Below are 26321 nucleotides of genomic sequence, written 5' to 3'. Positions count from 1 at the left end.
TGATTTGCTTTGGTGTTTGTTCCAACATGATTTCTGCAAACCCTGCTTTTGAACGAACATCCATCCATCCATCTATCCATCCAATAAAGTACCTTTAGACTGTTTTGTCTTAATTTCTAATGAGTCAAGAGTACTCTTCATTATGCTTATTTTTTAATAAAGAAATTTTTTATTTCTTTATATATATATATATATAAAACAAAAACTCCAGGATAAGAAGTGGTAAATAAATTTCAGATGAAGCCTTTTTTTGCTTTGTTTTTCTAAACTCTTTTTTGGGTGTTGTCATCATAATTTCATAAGACAGCGAAGTTTTATATAGGAAAGAGGAAGCACACAGCAATGGGACCTGGACTGAACTCTAATCCAAGCCACTGCATTGAGCCTTGCACCATATGGTTACCTGCTTGATTAGAGCTGAGCATACACCCTTGTCCTTGCATTGGCGTGCTGATGTGAGTTATGCTTTGTTTTTGCAGTCTTTTATGAGGTTCTTTAGGGACGGGTCAAGGTTTTTTTTCTCCAGAACTTTGAGTTGAGTTAAGTTTGAATTTACATGTTCTCCTTATGTTTGTGTTGAAAAAAGAATTCTAAAGCTCAAACTCATGTATTCATAGTAATCGTAAATCCAGGTTAGCTATGAAAGCTGGGATTGGTGGACCGATACCTATCCCAGCTGTCATACGGTGAGAGGCAGGGTACACCTTAGATAGGTTGACAGTCTATCGCAGGGCTAACACTGAGAGATGCACAAGCATTCACACTCACATTCATGATTTAGAATCATCAGTGAACCTAAAGTGGGTGTCTTGGTCAGAGATGAATCAAATAGCTCTTGTTAGACTTAAATGAGCTGAAGCAAGACGATCTGCAAGTGCTAAAAATTTCCCAGACAGACCAGAACTTAACTGGTAGTCCTGCAATTGCAAACCAGTTCAGTCATTAGTTGCCACCCACTCTCCTCAAATAATGACAGGCCAAAGCTGTATCCCTCAATTTGCTCACAAACCTTTAATGTGTGAGCAAAAAGTAGTGAATAATATGCTGATGAATGGAACAAAGGGCATCCACCCTGAAGTTAAAAATGCTTTTTTTTAGCTCATGTAATTCATCCACCTAATTGGAGAGACTGCACCGCATTTGCACAACTGCCACAGCTAGCCTCAAACCTCAAACCTGAAATGTTACATTTGATCTGACCTCACTCGTCCTCCTTCTGTCATTCAACACCTCTCTGCTTCCTGCTGCTGTGTACAGAGGTGTTGGAGTGTTATTTTAAGATGGAGGACCCCCCACTGAATACTGTGGTATTTCCCCACCATCCACCTCCTTAAGTACAGGAGCTGCAGGACGCCACCTGTGCATACAGTATTCGAGACTCAAATAGGAAGAAAATAACATGATCTCGAACAATAAAGGCTCAGTGAAAAATAGATCTGGGATGTGGTTTAGTCAAAGCATTTTCTTGCCATTATAGTTACGTGGGTGTGGAGGGTGGGATCAAAATAAAACCCCAATGACACCTGCACTCTACTATTTGTGAGAACAAAAAATAGCTGCAGGCACCATATCTGGTTAAGTCATCACTTTAATCACTCCAGAGGTTGTGCAACATCTGGACTCATCTATGATGAGTGATATGATACATCAAATGGCTGAAGCATTCACATGCAAAGACCCACAGACAGTCTGGCAGGAACAAAGAGGTAAGTCCAACTCAGTGCTTGTTCTTTTGCGATTCAAGTATTATTATTATTAGTGTTAGTATAATAAAATGATGCTTACTTTTACATTAATTACAATGACCTTCACAGATTTTTACCATTCATACACTGCATTTAACTTGAGAAGGACAGCATCGACCCTTATATAATTATTGTGGCAGAGTGCTGTTGCCCAGGTGGACAAATGTTCAAATGTTTACCCAAAGGTTTCTAATTTATAATCATATGAGTCAAAGAGGCGCAAAAAATACTGAAAATGTCTTGCAGTTTAGTTTTACGAATGATAACACTAATTAATATATTACACAAATTGTCTTTGGTCAATAACCACATACTTGAATGTAGTCTATCTTTGTTTTAAAAGATTTGCAAACACCTTTATAAGATAAACCGCTGAAGCTCAAATGGTTCCACTCTCTGTAATACCAGCGTTGAAGTGTCAGACAGCTGGATGTCACATGAGGGGTCATTTTATAATAACACACTCTGGGACACTCAGTGGAACAGCCAGGATTTTCTGATCTTTGTGTTTTCCAAATCAGAGGCTCTGCAGCAACTCCAAACCACAACTCTACTAAAGTTTTATGAGAACTAAAACAATCATGGCATCAGTCAACCAAAGAAGTTCTTTTTATTAGGTCAGACTTAGTGACATAACTGCCGTGTAATCACATAAACACTTTGGCTACGTTTCTATAATTCCTCTCTGTAAGCCCTCATAAAGTAATTCCCCATAGAGAACAATGCGCTTCCTGTGATTTTTGGCAGACATGATGGGATTCCTGGCTAGGATGTGCTCTGACCTCTGACCCCTGAGCTGACTGCACCTGGTGAACTTAAACATGCAGCAAATATTTTGATGGAAAAAAGGTGACCTTCATCATCTTTTGACGCATGTCAACAGGTTTAAAAAATTTCATAATTAGATAATGGTTAATTAAATATAAGTTGCAAATGAAAAACTATAAGGGGGAAATTTTAGTTCTTTTTCATACCATCCATCATAATTTTACATTTTTTAAGTCACTGTTCAGCACGCGTGACCACATTTGTTCCTCCTCTGTCACATCTGTGTGGTGTGTTTTGTACATTACTTCTGTTTATTTCTCCCCGTTGTCATCTGGTCACATGTAAAGCAGAGAAGCAGCAAAAAGGCTGAATGCTCCAAAACAGACAGGGACCATGTTGGCAAAGACGGCTACGTGACCAGAATTCCATTCTGGATGAAATTCATCTTTGCTTCCTATTTTATTACTTTGAGAGCCATGCCAGAGGCCTGCTTTTACTCCGCAGCATGGAAACACTAAGCACATCTTCTCCTTGACTAATATACAAGTGCTCCACTATCCAGCTTAACCACAATGCAACAATCTCTTTTTCAAGAGCGAGTCATCTTTGAAGATTTTCACAATTTAGAACAGATTTTCTTGTCCCTGCACTGGAATATTTCCTTTCTTTTATTGATTATTTGTAATGAGCAACCTTAAATGTATTCACAAATGTTCTTTTCCTCCAACATCCCACTGACTAATCACACTATGGGAGTTTTATATCAACATTTTCTTGCATTTCTAAAGTTCAACTACTTTATCGTTGAACTCAGAAGTGGAAAATACTCTGATCAGATATAACTTATGAGGCAACTAGCTATCTAGCTTCTGAGTAGTTTCTAGGGTGTAAAGAAAAGTGTGTTTACATTTTTCCTCTTGATCTAATAATGACAGAAAGGTGTTCAGCAGTTTTCAACAGTTATCAGCTGTTTACATGTTTAGCTAACTGAACATTAGTAACTTCGATAAGGATTTCAAAGGCTTAGATTCAGTGAGGTGTTTTGTTTTTATGCTTGATTCATTCCCCAAGAGACAGAGGGTGTTTTTTCATTTCATCAAAAGGGAAAACTGAGTCATCAAAACATCACTGATACAAAAGGAATCAGTCTTACCAAGCTGTTGCAGCTCTTACTGACTGCATGTTTTGACAATGCACCTCTAGATTACAGCAAACAACTAAGACATGGTACAGTACTCATTATGCTAATGCCATGATCCCTTTCATGCCTGTGAAAAATTAGTTAGAGTATTCTTTTTTGTTATACTTGTATGATAATGTGAAGGTGAATGCCCTCTACAGACAACAGTAGATAGGAAAAGTCCCAGACACTATTAGTTTGCTATTCATTTAACTGAACTGGCAGGAGATGAGAGAAGGTGGGCAGACTGAAGGAAGAAGCACTGGCTTTTAATTTCCTGAAAGGAGCACGCCCTGCTACTGCTCTACAGCTTATGTTTATCCGATGGCCTGTAATTCCTCCTGGCCTTGGCCTTGTGTGGAGTTACAGACTCGCTGCTTCAAACACACCGTCACTGCAACAGCAAAGACACTGTGTGCCCATATGGTACACCTCCACTATCTGTACCAGTATGACACAGCTGCACATTAGCATCACTGTACAGTCGCATGTTTAAGAGTTAAAGAGAAAATATACAACAAACACACAGCAGAGCGGCTGCAGAGGTTTAAAGCACTTCAAAAGATGAAGTTTTGCTTATATTTCTTTTAGTTTTTATTAAATAAAGTTTGCTTTTAACTTTTTTTGAACTTTTACAGTTTTTTCATTACATATTCAGGTCATTTAAATTACTGGCCGCCACCAAACATGTGATAACACGGGATCTAAAACTACAAGACCAAACCCAATCATTAACTATGCTTGCATATAAATAATCATTTGGAGAGGATAGAGGCAACACAATGTGTTTCTTGCTTTTTCTTTGACACAGCCTCCATCTCGCTAACAAACCACAAAAACAACACTGCACACATAGCTAACTAATCTGTGCTGTTGCTCGCTTCTCTCTTCTCACGCTCGCTGAACAGACTAAAGGCACAGAGGCGGGCCTGCAGCCAGAGAGCAAACCTTGTGCTTGCAGAGCGGCACTGACAATGTTTCTCTTCAAAAAAATTGAGCGAGACATCTGATTTGGGTCCAGCTGTAATGCAAAGGAATTCAGGCAAGTGCAAGATTAATTTAACGTTTGTGAAACCTTGACAGAAAAATTCAGTTGTTACGAAATGTGTTTTATTTTCACTCAACGGGAACAAAGTTGACAGTAGAGTAAATACGTGTTTGAATTCATAACTTTAAGCACTTAAGAAATGACCAGGCTACAGTTTCAGTGAAACATTTTATTAAATTTCACATTGAATCGTGTGCATTGTAGTGAGGGAATAAGTATTTGTTTATAATACATACCATCCAGTAAAAGCTTAGTTGGAAACAACATAGTTACTGACAGCCAGCATCCATGGTTAATTATACTAAATCCTGACAACAGTCAAAGCCTCAAGTGGCTTTACACTGCAAAATAAAGACTGTACAGTAATACAAATAAAACCCCAACAATCAGCTGACACCCTATAAAGCAAGTATTTAGCGACAAATACCCTTTTAACAGGAAGAAACCTATGGCAGAACCACATTTAGGGAGGTGAACTTTCACTGCTTTCACTGCTCTCAGCTCAATTACCATCTGTGTTGTTTGGAAATGGAGCTAGCATTAGCAAGTACACCAACCCTCTGGTTTATCATTATAACAGATATGCTTCCTATGTTAAGTAAAATTTATGGTCCTACAGATGTGTCCAGCTGTGGTTTGTGTTTGGACAACATACAGAGCAATGCAGACATGCTGACATGCAGTACTCCAAAATCCCAACTGCATGCTCGTGGACACAGATGACCGATGTCCTGGGCCAGAACAGGGAAGGAAGTGACAGCAGAACAGGAGAAGTGTGAAAAAATGATCAGAGATCAAAACTACAGCATGAAAGGTACAAACTGTGGCTGAAGTGGAGACTTCATTGTTTTAACAGTCAGTTTCACTTCAGTTCTTTGTATGTTTTAACTTCACTCTTCTCCACAGCTGGCTGACAGACCAACAACAGCACATGGAAGAGCAGTGCACACATGGTTGACATATTTTTAATATAATTTTTTTTTTTTTTAAATGAAAGTGTAGACTTTCACTTTCTGTAAAAGTCACCGCACCCCATTGCTGTCTACCACTCTTTGACCTCGACTAAGCATACAGGCAGCATCGATGATCATCAAAACCATGAGGGATAACCCCAGAACTACACAAGAAGATCTTGTTAATGATCTCAAAGTAGGTGTGACAACATTCAAGAAAACTAAGGGTGGCACATTACATCGTTATGTTTTGAAATCATGCAGGACAGCTAAACAAGACTTGTGAGAATATCATGCGGTTGGGTGAGCCCAAATTGAGCTATTTGGCACAAAAAATGGTGACTATGAACCCGTAAAAAATATCTGTACCATCAAATCTGGTGGTAGAGGCATTATGCTTTAGGAATGTTTTTCTGTCAGTGGTACAAAACAGCTCTACTGGAATTGAAAAGAAAAAAGTCCCTGATGAGAAGCTGCTTAAGTCCAGCAGAGCACTTACAGTAAGACACATCATTTGAATTCAATAATGAAAGAATATACCGTAATATTAATGAACAACAATATACACCCACACTGGAAACTATAACACAAGCTTTTATTATTTTCTCAATATGAACATTTCTTGCACAAACACAGACCATTGCACCATGGCCTGAAAAAAGCCACAATGTCTTCAGTTTGAAACCTCAAACCAACGTATGACCGCCTGCAGGAAATAGAGTATTCTCTGTTGTTGGCCACAAATCGACTCCCCCTATTCTTCACACAGAGGTGTGAAATATTAAAGATAGCTGTGGCAGACAGATTTCCACATGTGCCCTGAACCTCTCAACAGGTCAGCACTGCGTGAGAGACCAGGTTGTAAACAGCTGTGACTGAGACACTGTTACTGCAAACAGGCCAATGTCTGAAGAAGTTAAGACTGGTTTTAACTGAGGCATGGTATGTTGTGGTAGTGTGAATTGGTAGCTAGCACTATGACAACTTTGTGTGTTGTGTGGGTCAAGAATAAAGTCAGGACTAACCCAGCTGCAGTCTTTCATGCCATTTTTAAAGCTTTTCGTGTTTGTTATGTCAGGCTGTCAACAGGATTAACTTGTAATTTTCCATTTTACCCTTAACCCTTGAGACAGAATGGCAACATGTTACGGGTGTACCCTGCCTTTCTTGATCTGTGTTGCTAATGATCCATTATAATTATCTCCTCTTCAGTTCTTGAGATCAAACAGGGTTTCAACCAGTGTTTTTCAGGCTCGGCAGGTCAACAGGCTGGAGCCAGATGGGCTGGTCAAAATATTTCAGAAAGTGCTGATCTGCTGGGATTTTCCCCACACTACCAACTCTAGGGTTCAGAGAAAACAGCCTGAAAGACAGAAGATAACCAGTAAGTAGCAGTTCTCTGGGCCAAATTTGCATGAAATCAAAGACATGCAGTTAGTGGTGTTAAGTTAATTGGTGATTGCCAATAGGTATGACTGTGAGTGTGAATAGTTGTCTGTCTCTATATTTTAGCTCTGCAGCAGAATAGGGACCTGTCCAGGATGTATCCCCTCCTCTCGCCCTGAAGATAGGCTCCAGCCCGGCGACCCCCGTGACCCTGATGAGGATAAGTGGAAGACAATGGATGGTCTAATCGATAGGTGGATGGATGGACATGAAAGAATGGATCTATCTTGCCTTGTATCAAAGTTTTAAGGTGCTGATGTAACGGTGTACATAATACTGTCTTGGCACATTCTGAGCCCTTTAGTACCAAATGGGCCTCGAGAGTCACCATCAGTTCAATGAAACACCTTTGGGATGTGGTGGAACATCATGGATGTGCAGCTGACAAAATATGTTAATATGTCAATGTTTCCAGCACCTTGTTGAATCTATAGACTGAAGAATTAAGACACATCTGAAGACAAAAGAGGGGCCAAAGTGGTACTAGCAAGGTGTACCTAATAAAGTGTCTGGATAACTGTATGTTAATTACTTTCTCAGCTAAAACACTACCTGGTTCCTTCCTCTCTTTCTCACCCACTTGCGTCACAGTTCTGTCTGTGCCATTCAAGCAGGATTTAGTGTTATAGCGAGTGGACAGCATTACTGCCCGATCACTCACAGACACTTCTGGCATAAACACTGTCATGTATTTTTCCGTTTTCAGACTGTAATATAACACTTTCCGAAACACAGTACAGAAATGTGCATCTTGAATCAGTTGTACTCTGCTGTCAAGGCCCCATGACGAGGAGCTCGTCTGGCTAAATTACACCAAGAAAGGACCAAGAAAAAAATAGAGGGACTCCAGTCTCTGCTGTCGCTGACACTGTGACAAAGTTTACAGAAGTGACTAATGTGGGCTACAGGTCCAGGACAGACCAAGGTTTCCACTCAAACTGGAATAGCCTTGCAAGGGTTAGTGCCAGGCTATGTGACAAATGTAGCCAAAGTTGATGAGAAAAAAAACTGGCTCATAAGTAGGCAGAAATGTGTCAGGGGGGAAACGGAAAAAAACAGAGACTGAGAGAAGGGTTTGTGGAGCCATTAATACACGTGCATGCCCGCACATTGTAAAGAATAACGATTAATGGATTTTTAAGACATGTTGGCTGGATAGCTGTTTTTGTTATTGCATTCTTTCAAATAGCATCCAATAAATGCTCTTAAACTGAGTCAGTCCCCATAGACATCTATGTTATTTTGCCCAATTTTATAGCAGAAATAAACATGTTTACAGTCTGGTAAAAGTTCAATCTTTGGTGCACCTGTGCATTTTCACAGAATACATCCAATTAAATTGATTCAAAGCCGTGCACTGAAAACTAAACCTGCTAGCTCTGCTAATTCAAGTCACTAAACTCGACCCCTTATAGTGTTGGAGAGTTTTAAAGTGTAGTTATCTTGAAAATAATGTGGCTTGTTGTGTCATTATTTGAGCAGATTGTTGTTGTTGTTTTAAATATGTAAGTACTTTGTGTCCCTGCTCAATGTATGGATGTATGCCACTTTGTATCTTGCACCATTTAGAAGGTAATAGATCAACATTTATAGAATATAGCACAATCAGTGTAATTTTTGTTCATGTTTTGTGACACTTGCACAGCACACACATGCAGTCACACACACCCACAAAACTAATCCTCTGAGCTACTGGCATGTCACCATGCACAGGTAGTGTATCCCTTTGATAGTGAAGGTCAGATTTGGTACCACACGTATCTAATAGCAAAGCTGTGTTTACCAGCAACATTCCTTTACCAAAAAGCTCCAGTTACAAGCCTCCACTGCAACTGGCCTCTGTAATATTCCAGACCAGAGCAGTAGAGCAGAGCTACTCAGAGGAAGGCATCCTGCTCACATTACTGGGTCAGTGGCATTTCTTTACTGGGCAGCCCACCTGGGACAGTTTCAAGAATAAGCGGAAAATACCTATTTAAAGGTTACAGGCAGGTGGTAGTGAGGTATCTCTTTTCCGGTTCAACGCAAAGGGATGGAACTGAACTAAAACAAGAATTTTTATAAGCACAGTTAATTAATAAGTGAATGTCTGAGTTCTCTACCTTCATGGTTTCATGGAAACAGCTCCCTTTATTTCATTCTTGTGACTATAGCTTTGACAGGAACGTGAGGGTGCGGTGTTGGGTTCCCTCCAGACCCATTTTGTGCCCTCAATCGGTGGCGCGAGACAAAAGGACCACAGAAACTAGAGCTTCAGGTAGTGCTGCCATTTTGCCATAAGGCAGGAGGGGGAGAAGAATGGAGTCCTTTCTCTGTTCAGCTTCGCTAGCTGTACTGTACACTTTGGAGAAGCACTCAGACCAGAGGGGAGATGGGTTGCCTTGATAATGGATGCACACATACTCACACAAGAGAAGTCTCCTCTTCAGATCTCATCTGCCTGTAGGAGCCTGGCATAGAGAGAGGCAAGAGAAAGAGTTTGGAGTATTTTGCATTGGTGTGAATTCATCTGCTTGCTGAGTCACTATTGTCACATTTGTCTGGCTTCCATTCAACATGCGAGAGTGAGAAAGCATCCTCCTGGGCTCATGTGACACTGCAGCCTTTTGTGGAAAAAGCAGACTGTTCATGGCTGCTTTTTGTCATTTTTGAGTGCTACACGAATACAGCACTGCGAGTTGGTGCAGCTCATTGAGAGCTGCCGTGTTTCGGTCCTCTCTTTTATGGACACAAACAATGAAAGTGCAGAGGTGCTTTGAGAGAGGAACAGGTACATATATTGTACTCAAAAAGCAAAAGAAAGTTCTGCGGAACATCATGATGATCCCATGAGGACTACACATCCTAAACAATGGGCCTTACATCGAAGAGGCTTGTTTTGCAAATCAGTTGACACAAATATGAGAAACTGAATCATGAGCCCTCTGGAGGTGGGCAAAAGCCAACTGTTCATTGATAAAGAAAAACTGAATCCTCTCGAGAAAATCCTTTGAAGGTCTCTGCTGACATAGTTAGCCGACTATTCTATTTGCAAATGATGAAAATAAGTAAGGTTCAACACCTTCTTGTTCAGTGGCTCTTTCATGTCAAGCATGTCTCATATAGTGTAATTCTTTTTGGTTAAATTGTAAATAATAACATCTGTTAAATGCTTCTGGACAATTCAATTCACTATGAACTATATTTAAATGTTTTCCACTTGTAAGAGACTGAAAATATAACCCATTTGTTTTAACTCTGATTGGAAGAAACCCACATTAATCTAATGACTTTGGCAGACCTTGAGCTAGTGAAAAAATAGAAATTTAATTTAAACAGGTGTGTAGCCGCCATATCCGTTTTATGGTTAGCAAAGATTTGACTTGCTTGAAATCATTGCTGTAACTCGGGACTTGGTTGACAATTAAAGACTTGAGAACTGAGGTTGCGACTTGCACCTCTGCTTCATACTGTAACCTGTTGATATGTTGAGCTCTCACATCACAATAAAACCAGCCTTTTAGAAAGCAGTGCAGACAGAAGGCCTTCACACAGCAATAAAGCCCATTTTCCTGCAGATTTCCTAAAGCTTGTGATTACTGAGCTAATTACTGACATTCCTCCAAGAACCGCGCAGAACGTGGCGGCTTATGAGAACAGTGGGCTCCTTATACAGTACTGTAACAGACGTGTTCACACAGACAATATGCTGTTCTGTTTTATATGCAGTGCTTGAATAATGTTTGGTTTATTAAAGAAACCATGAAGCAAACAAAAACCTGTTTGTGATGTACTCAAATTTTACTCAGATTTAAAGTTACATAAAATATATTTCTTTAATGTATAAATACACCTGCCTAAACGTAAATATTTGCAATAGGCTGTTTAAGTAATCATCATTCTCCGAATTTCTTTTCGCCCTTGTTTTGTGTTCATCATGGCTCTTTATATAACATCTGAAATGAGTGTTAAATGTGCATGCAAATTTGCTTTGGTGTTATAAGTGGTCCATGGACTGAAAAAGCCAGAACTCTTTATGTAGAAAATGTCTTTCTAATTTTCATTTAACATTTTATTTGACTGTTTGTTTTTTTCTAAACCAAACCCTGAACTCCTCCCAACCCAAACAACGTAATTGTGCTGCCTAAAATTGACTAAACCGTGGGAAAAAAGTGCTTCAGCTGCAGTAGATTTAATGTGTTTCATTATGTGGTTGACAGCATGGCTTCTTCTCTGCACTATAATCCAGAGCTCTTAACACACTACTGTGCGAAAAGTTTGAGTCATCCCCCATTTTGTGTTATTTTGCCTGTCAGCTGATCCATCTCCTGTTCATTGAAGCCTCACTGAGTCTCAACTGAGACCATTTGTGATGGTAACAGTTGAGAGGGTATCTGTAAAGACATCATTATTATTATTATGGAAGGGAAATGGAGAGAAAAGACTAAGGCGTGCCAAATTATATAAGAACTCGATTGAAAATCATAACATATCTTATGGTGTGATGAATCCAAATTTGACATTTTTGGTTCTGACCGTCATCACTATGTGGAGGTCTGTAGAGTCTAGAGTGCTACCTGACCTCCACAGCTATGAGGTGCCATTCGTAAAGTGAAACATGCTGAAAGTAACGGCAAAATTTTTCTACATTTAGCTCAAAACTTTACAAAAACATGTTTTTTTGAGTAATTTTTTTACAACATTTAGTAAAATACTTGTAACTTTTCATATTTTAAACACAATTTTAAATGTTAAATCTAGATGTTAAATATTAAATCTAAATGTTAAATCTAAATGTTAAATATTAAATCTAAATGTTAAATCTAAATGTTGAATCTAAATATTATATTTAAATTTAAATGTTAAATATTAAATCTAAATATTATATTTAAATCTAAATCTAAAAGTCAAATCTAAATCTAAATATTATATTTAAATCTAAATCTAAATGTCAAATCTAAATATTATATTTAAATCTAAATGTTATATTTAAATCTAAATGTTAAATGTTAAATCTAAATGTTACAGAAAACTAAATATTTAGGCTAACATGCAAATTTATTGTACAGATCAACGAAAATACCAAAATAAAAGCTTTCCGAAAACCTCCGGTTCAAAAGTGTGCCGGTAAGATCGTTACATGGAGAAACCTTTTGAATAAAAGTGCGCTCATGCAGACAGGTGTGCACATAGGTGTACACATGGGTGCTCACAGACACAAACTATATCTTTCTTGGCTGCTTCCTCAAAGCACATTGTGCGCTGTCGGTCTTGCGTGCTGGATAATAACATTGAATATTTAGTATTTACTGCTCCTTATACTTGTCTAGGTTATTGCTGTGATGTTGTGTTTATTCTGTTGCTCTCCTTTTGCTTGTTTTTTTCGTCTTTCAACAGCAGATCCAGTGGATTTCTTTTTAGTGTCTTCTCTCACTATCCCTCTTCCCGTCTTTCCCTCCCTCCCTCCCTCCCTTTCTTTCTTTCTCCCTTTCCTATCCCCCAGTCATGTCTGTCGTGTCTGTAATAACTAAAAATGAATAATAAAATAAAATTTAAAAAAATTAATTAAATTAAAATAAATTAAACGAAGGTCAGTCAAATGGACCAATATGGCAAGGCTGTGATGATCCACTTGGTAAAGTAAATCTGTTGGGGATCTTTCTTCTTTCTTGGACTTCAGAAAAAAATTTGGATTGCTAATGAACCAAAAATGACTGGCGCCCAAAAAAAAAAAGAAGAAGAAAAAAGGCTTATTGACTAAAGACTAAACTAAGTTATAGGCCAACTGATTACAACAAATGTGTCTTTTATTCTGTCTTCTCCTATCACCCCCAACTGGCCACAGCAGTTGGCAGTTCCTCCCTGAGCCTGGTTATGATGGAGGATTCTTCCTGTTAAAAGTGAGTTTTTTCTTCCCACTGTCACCAACGTCTTGCTCAAAGGGGGTTGTTCAATGACTGGGATTTTTTCTCTACTTTTGTAGTGTCTTTGGGGTGATTGAAGTGAAAATAAAGGCTATCTCTTGGATGTTGAGTAGGATGTCAAATATGCCCAACCAACAATATGCAAGACAAGTTGCTCCCAAAAAAACACATTACTGTGGATGCTATCATTTGACTTACACTGTTTCTCAGAAGATGGCCAGCTATTAATTTCTATCTATTTAACCATGCAGCAAAGGAAACGGGACATAGAAATGAATAAAATATAAAAATGCAGCCACTGTAAATAAATGTTATCCAATTGTCATTACTTTTACTATTTGTGAGACTTTATGGGTTCCATTAGCAGAGATGGGCAGTAACGCGTTACTGTAATCCGATTACTTTTTCCAAGTAACGAGTAAAATAAGCAATTACTATTGCAAAAACGGTAATCAGATTACCGTTACTTTCCCGTAGGAACGCTGCGTTACTGCGTTACTAAAACCGTGATTTTTTTTGCGAGAATGTCTCATGACAATGACGTAAGGAAGTGCGACGTTCATGACAACAGCTGTGTGCAGATCAACAATGGATAATATATCGAGTGCAGGAGAGAGTATGAGCGTGCAGCGTTTAAAGCGTGGAAGTACTGACCTTACTTTAAGTTTGATTCCATAAAAAGTGACAAAAACATTAGCGTCCGTTGTGTGTGGGAAGAAAACTTCTTTTTACAGCGAAAAAAAAACCCCCTAAACTTCCAAGCGAGCACCGAGTGCGCTATGACGTAATGGGAAATTCACAGAGAAACTCGCGGATTCTTCAACTGACCGCTGCGGCACACCTGCACCAGGGTAAACCTCCGCCTACCCTACTCCTGCTTTACAGGTGAAAATAGAGCAACAGGACCGCTAGTCTTTGACTTTATTTATTTTCTGCTGTGTTTTACTTGCATCTATTTGAAAGACTGAGTGTAAACACACACAAAAAAAATTATTTTATGTGCTGGAATGTGCAGAAAATAGGTTTAAATATTAAACAAATTTCTTCCAGTCAGAGAATGTTGCATATACCGTATTTTCACGACCATAAGGCGCACTGTGCTAAAAGGCGCAGTCTCAGTTATGTGTGCTCTTACTGTATTTAACACACACATAAGGCGCACTGGACCATAGGGCGCATACAAGTACCGTATGCGTATTTAAAAATAAAGCGGGAGCAAACCTGAATTCGGTACCTTACTCACATTTCTATTGCCGGTAATCGTCATCATCAACAACACACAAGCATACAAGTGTGCATATTTAAAAATAAAGCAGGAGCAAAACTGAGTTTGGTACTCACATTTTTATTACCAATAATCGTCATCATCAACAACACACAAGCATACAAGTGTGCGTATTTAAAAATAAAGCAGGAGCAAAACAAAGTTTGGTACTCACATTTTTATCATCAATCAAACCCATCGAAGTCCTCATCCTCTGTGTCTGAATTGAACAGCTGCGCTAAATCTCCATCAAACATGCCAGGTTCACTGTCTTCACCGTCCGAGTCACTTTCCGTGCCGTGCGGCTCCTCGGAAACGATGCCGGCTTTTGCGAAAGCTCGAACAACAGTGCCAGCAGACATGTTAGCCCAAGCATCTACAATCCATTGGCAAATTGTGGCGTAACTCGCCCGGGGCTGCCTTCCACTCTTAGTGAAACTGTGGTCTCCACCGGTCATCCATCGCTCCCAGGCCGCTCGCAGCCTTACTTTGAACGGGCGGTTCACACCGATGTCCAGCGGTTGGAGTTCCTTTGTCAGGCCTCCCGGAATGACAGCAAGCTCACAGTTCATTTGCTTCACAAGTTTTTTCACATCGGCTGTGAGATGGGCACGCATAGAGTCACAGATCAACAGCGATGGTGATGCGTGGAAAAAACCACCTGGTCTCCTTACATACACCTCCCTCAGCCAGTCTTTCATCATTTCCTCATCCATCCAGCCCTTTTCATTTGCCTTAATGATGATTTCTGCTGGAAACTTCTCTTTAGGCAAAGTCTTTCGCTTAAAAATCACCATAGGCGGCAGTTTCTGTCCATTAGCATGGCAGCCAAGCACAACAGTAAAAGAAGACTTTTCATACCCCGTTGTGCGTATCGCTACCGTGCTGGTCCCCTTCTTCTCCACAGTGTGACTCACCGGGATGTCAAAAGTGAGCGGGACCTCGTCCATGTTTGTGATGTGGCTGGGCTGGATGTTTTTGTCGCCGATGTGTTTGCTGCAGTAGGAGCGGAAGATGGCCAGCTTTTCCTTATAATCCGCTGGAAGTTGCTGCGCTACCGTAGTCCTGGTCCGGATGGAAAAATGGCACCGTTTCATAAAACGAAAGCACCAAGACGGACCTCCTTGGAAATGTTCAATGTTCATCTCTTCAGCTAGTGAAACTGCTTTTAGCCGAATGGTGACCGTCGAAACGCTTCTCCCGCTCGCTCTTTGCTCGATGATCCACCGCTCGAGTCTTTCCTCCAACTCGAGCCACCTCGCCTTATGTCCGCGGAAACTCAGCTGCGTTTTCTTGACCTGTCGGAGCTTGTTTTCCAGCTTCCTCCATTTGCGAACCATCGATTCGTTAATCTTAAATTCTCTCGCCGCTGCTCGATTTCCATGTTCCTCCGCGTAGCTGATGGCCTTCAGTTTAAACTGTGCTTCGTAAGCGTGTCTCTTTGCCATTTTCAGGGTTGTTAAAACAACGATGTCCTGCATAATGCACATACCTGTTCTTTTATACAGGTATGTGCGATTGTCCCGGTATATACGATCAACGCCCACACTTCACCCTTTAACGTTCTCATGGTGTTCTCTACTACGTCCTCCTTACAACACATAGGGCGCACCGCGCTATAGGGCGCGCCGCACTTTTTGAAGAAAATCTAAGACTTTTAAGTGCGCCTTATGGTCGTGAAAATACGGTAATTAAATTTTTGCTTGATGCATAAAGTTAAAAGATTAAAACTAATAAAACAAGTTTTAAAAAGGGACTTTTCCATTTGATTACATTTTGTATGATGGAGTATGTAGAAAAAGTAGAATTGGGCTGAAAGATCTATCGATTTATCACCTATTCAGGTTGTAAATTGTGTTTATAAAAAGTAACTAAGTAACTAAGTAATTAATTACTTTTGAAAGTAACAGGATTACTTTTTGGGGGGAAGTAATCAGTAATTAGTTACTGATGACTTTTTTCAAGTAACTTGACCAACACTGTCCATTAGTGGACGTAATCTTTGCAACACCATCCAAAACACTGGCTGCTTCTAGTCCGGCTGACAGACACTGTGGCCTAATTCACTAGAGACGGGTTGGCAGACAGTGTAAATGACAGGGTAACATCAGTGCAAGCCTACAGTAAGACTGGATGGAACGGTACAATCATGGTCAGTGTCTTTCATCTACTGTACACTTTGGTGTGTGTGTGTGTGTGTGTGTGTGTGTGTGTGTGTGTGTGTGTGTGTGTGTGTGTCAGACAGCTTAAAGTAAAAAAAATATCTCTGACCACCATTTTAAGGAGGTACTTAACTCTCTCAGCTGTCATCTACTGCAGTGGGTCACCACTCGTAATTATATAGCGGGTTAAGAGTTTACGGGCACGTGAGGGAGCCAAGGTAAGTCTGTTGTGGTACCAAAAGTGGCCACAAAAGTTGAAGTCACATGTTTACTACAGAAGAAATAATTACTCTCTTTAATGTCTTTGAGTAGTTTGTTGGTCATAAATGAAAATGTACCATACATTAATCCTCTGTTCGAAAATGATACATGGACTGTTTCTTATACATTTCTATTTGAAAACTCAAAACGCTTACACATGTCATTCATATGCATGCACTTTTTTTTTTACGTCTAAGTGTTAACTTCAATTTTACAGTCAGACCTTTGTCGTTATATTTTATTATTCTACATTTTTTTATAATATTAGAAAATGAAACATACACAAACCATCTTGCAAACTAAACTGATGTAAGAGGAATAAAAATAGCTTGGAAAATACCAAATATCTCTATTTGTTACAATCAATGAACCAAAACACTTTATATTTACTATTCTTATCCCCGCAGCTCCTGTAATTACATCGTTGAACATTTGAAGTGTTCTGCTCAGTTAGCAGCCATGTATTTATGGTGTTATCTACATGGCAATTTAGGAATTAAAGACTTTTAAGATGCCAACCACAAAAAGGAAGAGAATTGCGCTTATTTTTTCCATCGCCTCAAAGCATGCAGGCTTCCTTTGCTTTAAGATGACAACCAAAGACTATATAGTAGGCTTAAACCTACTGGCTAGTCAGCATGCTTTTAACTGAAGTCATTTTAAGCACATTGCCTAATGAGAGCCTGCGGTAACCATCATGTCTGTAAATGTGTCCAAATAAATTAAATTCAAACATTTCGTCAGATTTAATGATGCCAGGGAATTAGATTTAATCTACCACAGAAATCTTGGTTTGTGATTATCAGAGTGGAAATGATCCATTTAAACTTGTAGCTGGATTTTTTCTGAGGCTGTCACAGGTTGCCGGGGCAAGCCGTGTGAATTTAACAAAGGACCCAAGATGCGGATATGCAGTGAAGTGAGAGGGCTTTATTGACACAGAACCCGAGTGATAACAAACAAAAGGTGAGTGTGGCAAAAAACAGAACTTAGAAATAAACTACAGACTCAGGACCATGACAGAGGCAGAGGTTTGTCCAGAGCTGAGAAGGCTTTTTTGATTGGAGTGGGTATTTTCGTGAGCTACAAATGAGCTACAACTAAAACAGGGAACTGTGTGGCGTGATGTTCTGCTTTTTGAGATCTTATAGCCTATTTCACATTAACAAACAGGTTTGATTTCAAACAGGTTTCTATCTTGAGTTAAAATATCTGGGTGTGGTTAATGAATCTGAAGAAAATGTGGTTAATCCCAGTTAATTCATGCTATATCTAGGGGGTTGTGCGGCAGGCAAGATGAAGGACCCAAATGCAGGACTCAGAAACGGAAAGTTAAACTTAAACCGCAGCTTTTATTGCTAGAAAAACTCTTCATGAAGACAAGGAAACAAAACAAGAAACTCAAAGCACTAAGCACTACCTAGGAATCTGAAGAAACTAGAAACCCGAACTATGAACAGAGAACTGAAAAACTATCATAACACAGAGGTGAAGACACAGCATGGTGAGGGTACAACACGACACAGAGCAAAGAAAACACAGGACTCAAATACACATTTGAGCAATCAGGGAATGGGAGACAGGAGGGAAACACGGCTGGGAGAAATCAGAGCTAATGAGACAAGGGAACGCAAAACCAGATGCACTGCACACAGGATTATCAAAATAAAACAGGAAGCACACGACAGGCACAGAGACACAGACTTGACACTGAACACACAGGAAAAAAACCTAAGAACTAGAAATCACAGAACAACGAACTAGAGCTAGAAATAGTGAGACAGAAACCAAAACACTAACAGTGATAACCATGATGACATCAAAGCTCAAAAACAGCACAAAACTCAAAACACTGGTTCACAAACCCAGGACCATGACACTTAATAAATTAAAACATCATTTACTCAGGTTATTTTTGTCTAAAGAACTTGATGACCTGAAAAAATGTGATTGTGACAAATACGCATGAAACTAAGAAATGAGGAAGGGGGGAATACTCTTTCACAGCACTGTATATAGAGTACATTTCATATTTTGCTGTAAATTCAGCTGTGGATGTCAGTTTGAGTGTGACTCATGAATATCAGTTCACTCTGGTGTAATGTGTAAACAGCAAGAAAGTCTAATATTCTGTACATGTCAGCTGACTAAGAATTTAGATTCAATCTGTATTACTTCAAAAAAAAAAATCTAGAAGTCTAAGTGGTTAAACTTAGAACTTAGGGGGAAAACTTCTTTTTGGTTTTTTGTTGTTTAAACCTCTGGAAATAGTTAAAGAGATATTCCCTTGTTTGACATGTTTTTGTCTGCACATGACACCCCTGAGCGTCGGTCAACACTGCCCTCTCAGCAGGGTCACCACGCTACATCAGTTTCAACTTATTCCACTTCCACTGACATGCTCTGCTGTTCCAAATACAATGAACTCCCCAGTTTTTCATGCTGCCTTTCTTTTTATTATTTTATATATGATACAGACTGGATTTTCTCCTTTCCGTATGACTATCCCATTTAATTTACAATAATGCATCATTCTATAAAATTCCTTGTATTGTATCCTTTTAGTGTAGTGTCTATACAATTTTTAGCATGGCTGTCTAAAAATATATTATTAACAAAACCACAAAAAAAAGTCACTTCTAAATTTAAAGCTAGAACGCAAACATTGTTACTTGTAAATAGCTACAGGCTGATTAAACATATCCTTGAAAAATAAAGTGTAGTGTAATTTCTTAAAGATGCTAAACTGGAAATACTAGTAAAGTCTACATGTGTTCAACATGCTCAGCAAAAGCTGACATTCCCACTTTATCATGCTTTCACCGTTAAGGTGCTGAAGGCATTTTTAAAAGGTTCTTATATCACGCATGTTGACTAAGATTGTTAGCAAGAAAATGTTACAATAAGAAATTGCTTATAAACATGATGGCAATGCTAGCAGTGGATATTCTGTGCTTACTGCCTAACCACAGGTGTAGCAACTCTGTGATGGGCTCCAGTACAGATATTTTTTTGTCTTTTACTAGCTATGTCATACCTGAACAAACACTCTCCCTCTCTTTATCACCCTAATAATATCAATTCAATCATTCCAACTTTTGATCAGTACCATGGACAGCAACGACAGTCAGAGGTCAAGGGAATGGACAGATTGATCTGATGTGAATCTTCTGTTTGACTGCATCCTAGAGGTTCTCTATTGGATTCGGACCTGGTGACCATGTTTAGGAACAAAGTTTTGTTCAAGAAAGGTGGTTTAAATTTTGTGATGTGCATTTAATCCTAGAAGCTGGGCACTAGAAGATGGGCACTGTGGCCTTACACAGATGGACATGGTCAGCAACAATACTCACATGGGCCATAAATACAGGATGGCTTTATGATTTCTTACCATTTACACCAAATTCAGACCCTTCCATCTGAATTTCATAGCAGATATCTAGACTCATCAGACCAGGCAATGTTTTTCTAGTCTTCTCTTGCCTAATTTTGGTGAGCCCATGTTAATTGCAGCCTCAATTTCCTCTTCTTAGCTAACAAGAGAGGTTCCCAGTTTGGCCTTCTGCTGCAGTCTATCTGCTTCAAGATAAGAGGAACTGTTCTGTTATTCAGAGACACTTTTCTCTTCTTCTTCAGATTTCTCTTTTTCTTGCTGTTCTCTGTAAACTCTGCAGATGATTGTGTGGGAAAATCTTTGCAGATCACCAGCTTCTGAAAACTTGCCCATCTGACACCAACAACCATGCCACATTCTTCCCCATGCAGATGCTCAATTTGGTCAAGTTGTCACGACCATGTCTATATGCCCAAATACACTGAGTTACTGCCATATGATTGGTTGATTAGCTATTTGCAATAATAAGGAGTTTAACAGGTAAACGTCATAAGGTATCTCACATACTGCATCTACTGCCTACTAATTTTGGGAATATTTTTCAAGAATTTGAAATATTACCATCATGAACATGGTTTTGCTGGGCATGTAAGAGGTTTACTGCACAGTGCGGTATTTTAAATAAAATATAAGATCGGAGTTGTCAGCTGTTAAGGAGAAATTTCCCCCCAGAAAAAGACTTCTTTTTCTTCAATGTTGGAGTCATGCAGAGAGTAGTGTTTACTTTTTACTGTACTGCTATAAAAACTGCACAAGTGAGAGTGCACTTGTGTATCTGTGCGTGCACTGTGCACATTTGGGCCTCAGCATGTGTGTACATAACAGCAACTGTGTTATTCCTGTCTGCTGTTCACATTAGTTTGAGTCAAATGGAACTTACTGCTGCCAGTTCAGCTCTCTGGATATGCCTGAGGAAACCCCTCTCGTGGGCCACTGGACGGCCTGGATGCAATTAAATTCCAATATCAGGGAGTGAGGGAGACTCGGTATAAAAAGGCTGTGGCTGCAATGGCCAGATGTGATCCTGCTTTGTGCACTTTAGGTCTGGAACAAACCGCCTGAGTATTTATGGTCGAGGAATGCCACAGCTGCAGGGTGTTCCAGGTGGTAAATGGGTGCTAATAGAAATCCCAGAGACTGCTCCCCAAGTCAAGGCGAAGGTTAACCCAAATAGTTTCACACACCTAATACAAAAACACACATTTGTGGGCAAACCTTTAGCTTGTGAACATATACTAGCTTATATTTAAAACCTATATAAACACTAGAAAGAAGACTAGTCTGAAATTTTAACACTCAAATATTTTTCTTTTTATTTGGATTTTAATAATACATTTACAGAACTATACAGAAGTCTTGAACAACCCCTTATTCATTAACCCCTGATTTGAATGAGAAACAGGTGCAGTCATTTATTGTAATATTTGTGAACATAACTGGAAATACATTATATAAGACAAAAACTCAGTTTGGACAATTCTAAAAGGCAATATTGGGTATGTGCTCCTCAGCTCTCTTAGGCAGGCTTTCTTGTAACTTATTTAATCTTCAAAAGTAGTTCTCCACACTTCTTGAAGGACATTCAAGGCTTTGGATGCTGACTTGCTTTTATTCTCTGCCAAGATGATCTCACCTGATTCAATAATGTTGAGGTCTGGGCTCCTGATTGATAGCGTTCCACTATCAACTGCGTTTCTCTAACCAGGCATGCTTTTACTGCACTGGCAGAGCGTCTAGGATCACTATAATGTTGAAAAACTAAGCTGTCAGTAATTTGACACTTTCCAGATGTCACTGCATGATGCCTCAAACTCTGATGACACTTTTCTGCATTAATAATTTCAGCATTTTTGACAAGATCTCAAACACTACTTGCTGAAATGCAGCCCTAAGCCATGACACAACCCCTACTGTGTTTTATAATGGAGACACTCCCTGTTGTACCTCTTCAAAACTCTATAGGAGACAATGATTTTTAACCAAAACGTTAAAATTTTGTTCATCACTCCATAAAACCTGTTGCCACTTTGTATAGTAATTGTACTTTGACAAACCTCAGCCTTTTCTAACTGTTTCCAGTCCTTAAGAATCTGTTCTTGAAAGTCAAACTTCCACTGAGACTATTACTGATGAGGTTTCAGTGAACAGCAGATAGGTCAAGTTTCTTCTCAAATTTCTACACTATGCCGAGATATGCCAAGCTTCTGGTTAACAGTTCTTTGGGAATCATCTTGTTGGTCCAAAATTACTGTTATTTTACTATTTTTCATAAATTCAGATAAAGAAATGGGAATAAATTGTGTGTTCTTGTAACAGTATTTTTAGGCACTTTGTCATTAGCCATCTATTTAAAATGAGTTCTTTGCTGGCTTGTCTGTTATGTGTAGACACAACACTGGTTCAGTTTTTCCACTTGAATAATCCATATCGGAATATATATTCGCCTTCATAATGACATGAATTAAGTACTTTATGGGGATGAATCGAAACCCTCGATGTGCAAGAGGAATAAAGGTGATTTTTGTTTCTCTGCAAAAATAATCCTCTTTACAGGTAGATTAGCTCTTTGTGTCCTTTGTCCTGCATTCACAGTGGGCAGTTTTCTTGGTCAAGAAATAAATAAGCAGGCATTCCCACTTGCAAGTTATATCAAAGGATCAGATCAAGACCAACAACTTGGCCAAAAGCGGTTTAAATTGCTTCATTATGCAGACTCAGAGCCCACTGAGGTGGCTGCATCCTACGTTGCTTTACCAGGAAATCCCAAATCACCCAATTTCATCGTCAGAAGTCCTGTGGAGCTTAACGGAGGGATCAACATGCTTAGCTACTGTGGTAACACAAGTAAATCAAATTGGCTGGCTGGAGCATGCAAACAGATTCATTATTCTGAACAAAAGGGTCATTTTAAGATATAAGTAATCATCCTATAAACAAGGATTTTATGTCTCACACAGAATGAACAGAAGTGCCTTCTGGGGCAAAGATTAATGAGTTTCAGCCATGTTACATAAAGAGATCATCTGTTACTTCATGTCATTAAGAAAATAAGGTTTATCCAAAAAGTTGTTCGGAAGAATAACACTATTAAGATCTGCAAATAACTAGTGATCAAAATTGGAAGTTCCATTTACTGTTGGCTCTTAGTTGGTTTAGTTTTTGTGGTAGTAGAAAATATAAATGTCACTTTTTAACGTCAGCCTATAACAGAAGTACTTTCTCTTGTTTGTCAGGTTGAGAGAAAAAATACATTTCACATGTGTTTCAAGAACATCTTTTGTGTTGTGTCTGAAAGACAACCTTTAGCACCTTTTGTGGTCTCCAAACCAACTTCAGTGCCAAGAATTCCTTTACAACACATGAAAACTCACAAATGTCAGCATACAGAGAAATCAGGCCTCTAATCGTCTTTTGTCACCCGGCGGCATTCCTGATGTTTTCCCCTGGCAACCAGGACTTAAGGAAGCACAGAGATTTTGTTTGACAGCCGTATCACTGAGCTTAGTGCCTCTCAGGGCGGGGTCGATGTCTATGGACTGTTTGGGTGAAGAGGGGGAGCTAATATCGCAACACAATGTGGTCTAGCCAAAGACTCGCACACGGTTATTCTTGCAGAACATCACATGTAACGAATCTGCTTAATGAAGCCGGCCTTTCTCTGACGCAAATGCTGACAGCTGAAAGACATATTTATGGGATGGTGCCACAATATTAAAACAGGACGGATTCTTCACGCCAGATGCTTCAGATTCTTCAAGTTTGCGAGTGTCGCTGTGTCAGTCACTAAAAGACAAATCTGTGAACCCATTGGCTAGCCTGATGACTTAGCCTCTGGTGGCAATTTAAAAAAAAAAAAAAAAAAAAAAAGGGGGGGGGGGAAAGAAAATGGGAATCACAATTTCACATTTGAGCCTGGAAGAAAACGTTGCATTGGCATAGTGAAGAGAAGCAGCCAAATGGAGTTCTTGTTTTTTAAGATGGCACTGTCAGCAGGTGGTTAGCTTATTAAGGACACTAGATGTGCTATTTGCATAAACTATTGAGATGAAATTATGGTTTATGATAAACAGTGATGCATGCACATTAGCCATCCAGCTTCTTTTTACTTTAGCACAAAGAAGCTGGATGCAAAGACCACAGACACCGAGTATCATTGCTCACTGAATGATCAAATGTTTTTTCCTATATGCTTTTACTGAAAAAACACCCAAAAACTTTTTTGTAATGTATTTATGGAACATGTTCATAACAGTGGTGATGTTAAAAAATACAAATTTACTGGTCAGCACTTAAGATTAACGTTAAACTGTTAATGCAACAATGGCAACTTCAAGAATATCAGCCTGAAAAGTCAATCTTGGACTTTGTTTTATGACTAAATATGGAAAACATCTTGTCAGCATGTTCTCCTAGAAGCCAAAGCAATTGGTGCTGAAAATCATACTACATCAACAAATCAGCAAAATTTTCAGCTGAGGTCTTTGATGCCATTTTTGTGTAGCTGGTACTATAATGCCTATTTTCAGAATAAAGTAGTTTTGATCCTTTGATTACAGACAGGCCCAGTTGGTAAGGCTCTAAAATAAGCACAGAGGTTCCTAACCCAAAATAGCAAAGTCTAACTCTGGCTGCACTATGGCCAGCAGAGGGCTTTGTCATGTTATACTGCTATTGGCTATTCCTGTCAGTTCTCCGTGGGTTCAGATAAACACTTCCATTCCACAGTCTCAGAGACATAGTTAAAAGACCGCGATTATAGCCTTGGGAGTGTCGTATAAATACCTCCATTGGGAGGGATTTGTGTCCTCGCAGCCGCAGTTTCTGTTCTTTGTTTCTATTTAGCATGTTTCCAACAACTTTCCCCTCTCTGGCTGTTGACCTGTAAGGTGAACTGCTTCTGCACGTGCTGAGAGTTTCCCTTTGACTAAAAGTGGGTCCGCCCAGACAGCCTGGCTCCCCTCTGTACCTCTGACTCTTAATTTTAAGAGGAAAGTGGCTATATTTGTTTCTCTTGCTGAATGTCGCCCTTATGAACACAATCCAACATCTTTGTTGCACTTGTATGTTTGCATGAGACTATAGCAAATGCATATCCTGTGTATACTAAGCACACAGTGAGATTCAGCATGAACATTATAATTTCCCATGTAACAAATACAAGAGTTTCCATAATGAATGACCTAGATCGCCGTTCTGACTTGAATCGTGACATCAAAAGTCACACTCCAAACCCAAATCCAACATTACATGGTGTAACAAAATATGAAAAGAAATACGACCAAAACACAAGCTGCAATTGTAAGGTCCAAGTCTGCAGCTGGAATTGCCAGGTCCTGGAGGAAAAACAATGGGAAGCGACTGAGCAGTGAATGTGGTTAGCGGCAGAGAAGGCGCCCCTGCACTTTAATGTGGCTTCGAGCTGTCTCACAGGCTGCCAGCTTCTCGCTGATTTACACCACAGCAGCGATTCACAACCCAAACAAACCCCAGACAACTAATTATGTCAGGTTTACTCTGTCAGCTTATCATAGAAGAAAAACAGAAAAGAAGCTAGTGACCACAAAGCCCCACGTTTCTGGAATGTAACTCCAGACAATATGGTGATGGGGCCTTCGTGCTGTCTGCTGCGGCCGGTTTGCGGATCTACTGTACTACAGTGCACAAGCCCAGGGAGGTCTGAGGTGGACGGGATGTATATTTTATGAGGTGAGGAAAAGGGAGGCCCAGCGAAAAATTTATATCCCAGCTCCATGAATGCTTGTAGTATTTTACATCAGCACTGATACAAATATCTGCATGCTTTCCCTCACTTTTTCTGCTTTGTTGTGTAGTATTAGTAGTATCAGTATTAATGTTGTGTAAATGAGTCACGTAAAAACAAAGCTAAAAAAACTTGAAAACATATGGTGAAGGTCTATGCATGTTGTAAATGCAATGTAAGCGTCTACAATTTAATGGAACATAAGAAGAAATGTATTAATAATCCTTCTTTTTATTATCTAAGTAAAAATCTCATTGAAATTCAAATGTCATTTCCCAGAGAGACCTGGCCTGGCAGTCTCTCTGGGAAGTGTGACTACTTTGCATCACAGTATCTCTGCCTGATCACAGAATTGTGATACTATTTTAATAAATGTGTATTTAAGAATTGCTACAAATTACTTTATTAAGGCAGTCTAACAGTTCTGCCTAACAAG

General features: G+C 39.4%; 2 long non-coding RNA genes across 2 annotated transcripts in view; one reads left to right on the top strand and one right to left on the bottom strand.

Annotated features, from left to right (window-relative positions):
* Positions 1 to 26321, bottom strand: part of LOC120725421 — a 73091-nt gene that overhangs the window by 28310 nt on the left and 18460 nt on the right. The gene's annotated exons all lie outside the window — the stretch shown is intronic.
* On the top strand, positions 5334 to 8429 carry LOC120725424. The gene is made up of 3 exons (XR_005694114.1): positions 5334 to 5555; positions 5648 to 7078; positions 7207 to 8429. It is a non-coding gene; the product is annotated as an uncharacterized LOC120725424 (long non-coding RNA).

This window comes from Simochromis diagramma, unplaced genomic scaffold (genome assembly GCF_900408965.1).
Source record: "Simochromis diagramma unplaced genomic scaffold, fSimDia1.1 OVJJ01000802.1, whole genome shotgun sequence".
NCBI lineage: Eukaryota > Metazoa > Chordata > Actinopteri > Cichliformes > Cichlidae > Simochromis > Simochromis diagramma.
Note: the sequence above shows the minus strand (reverse complement) of the source record. Positions and strands in the feature narration are given on the sequence as shown.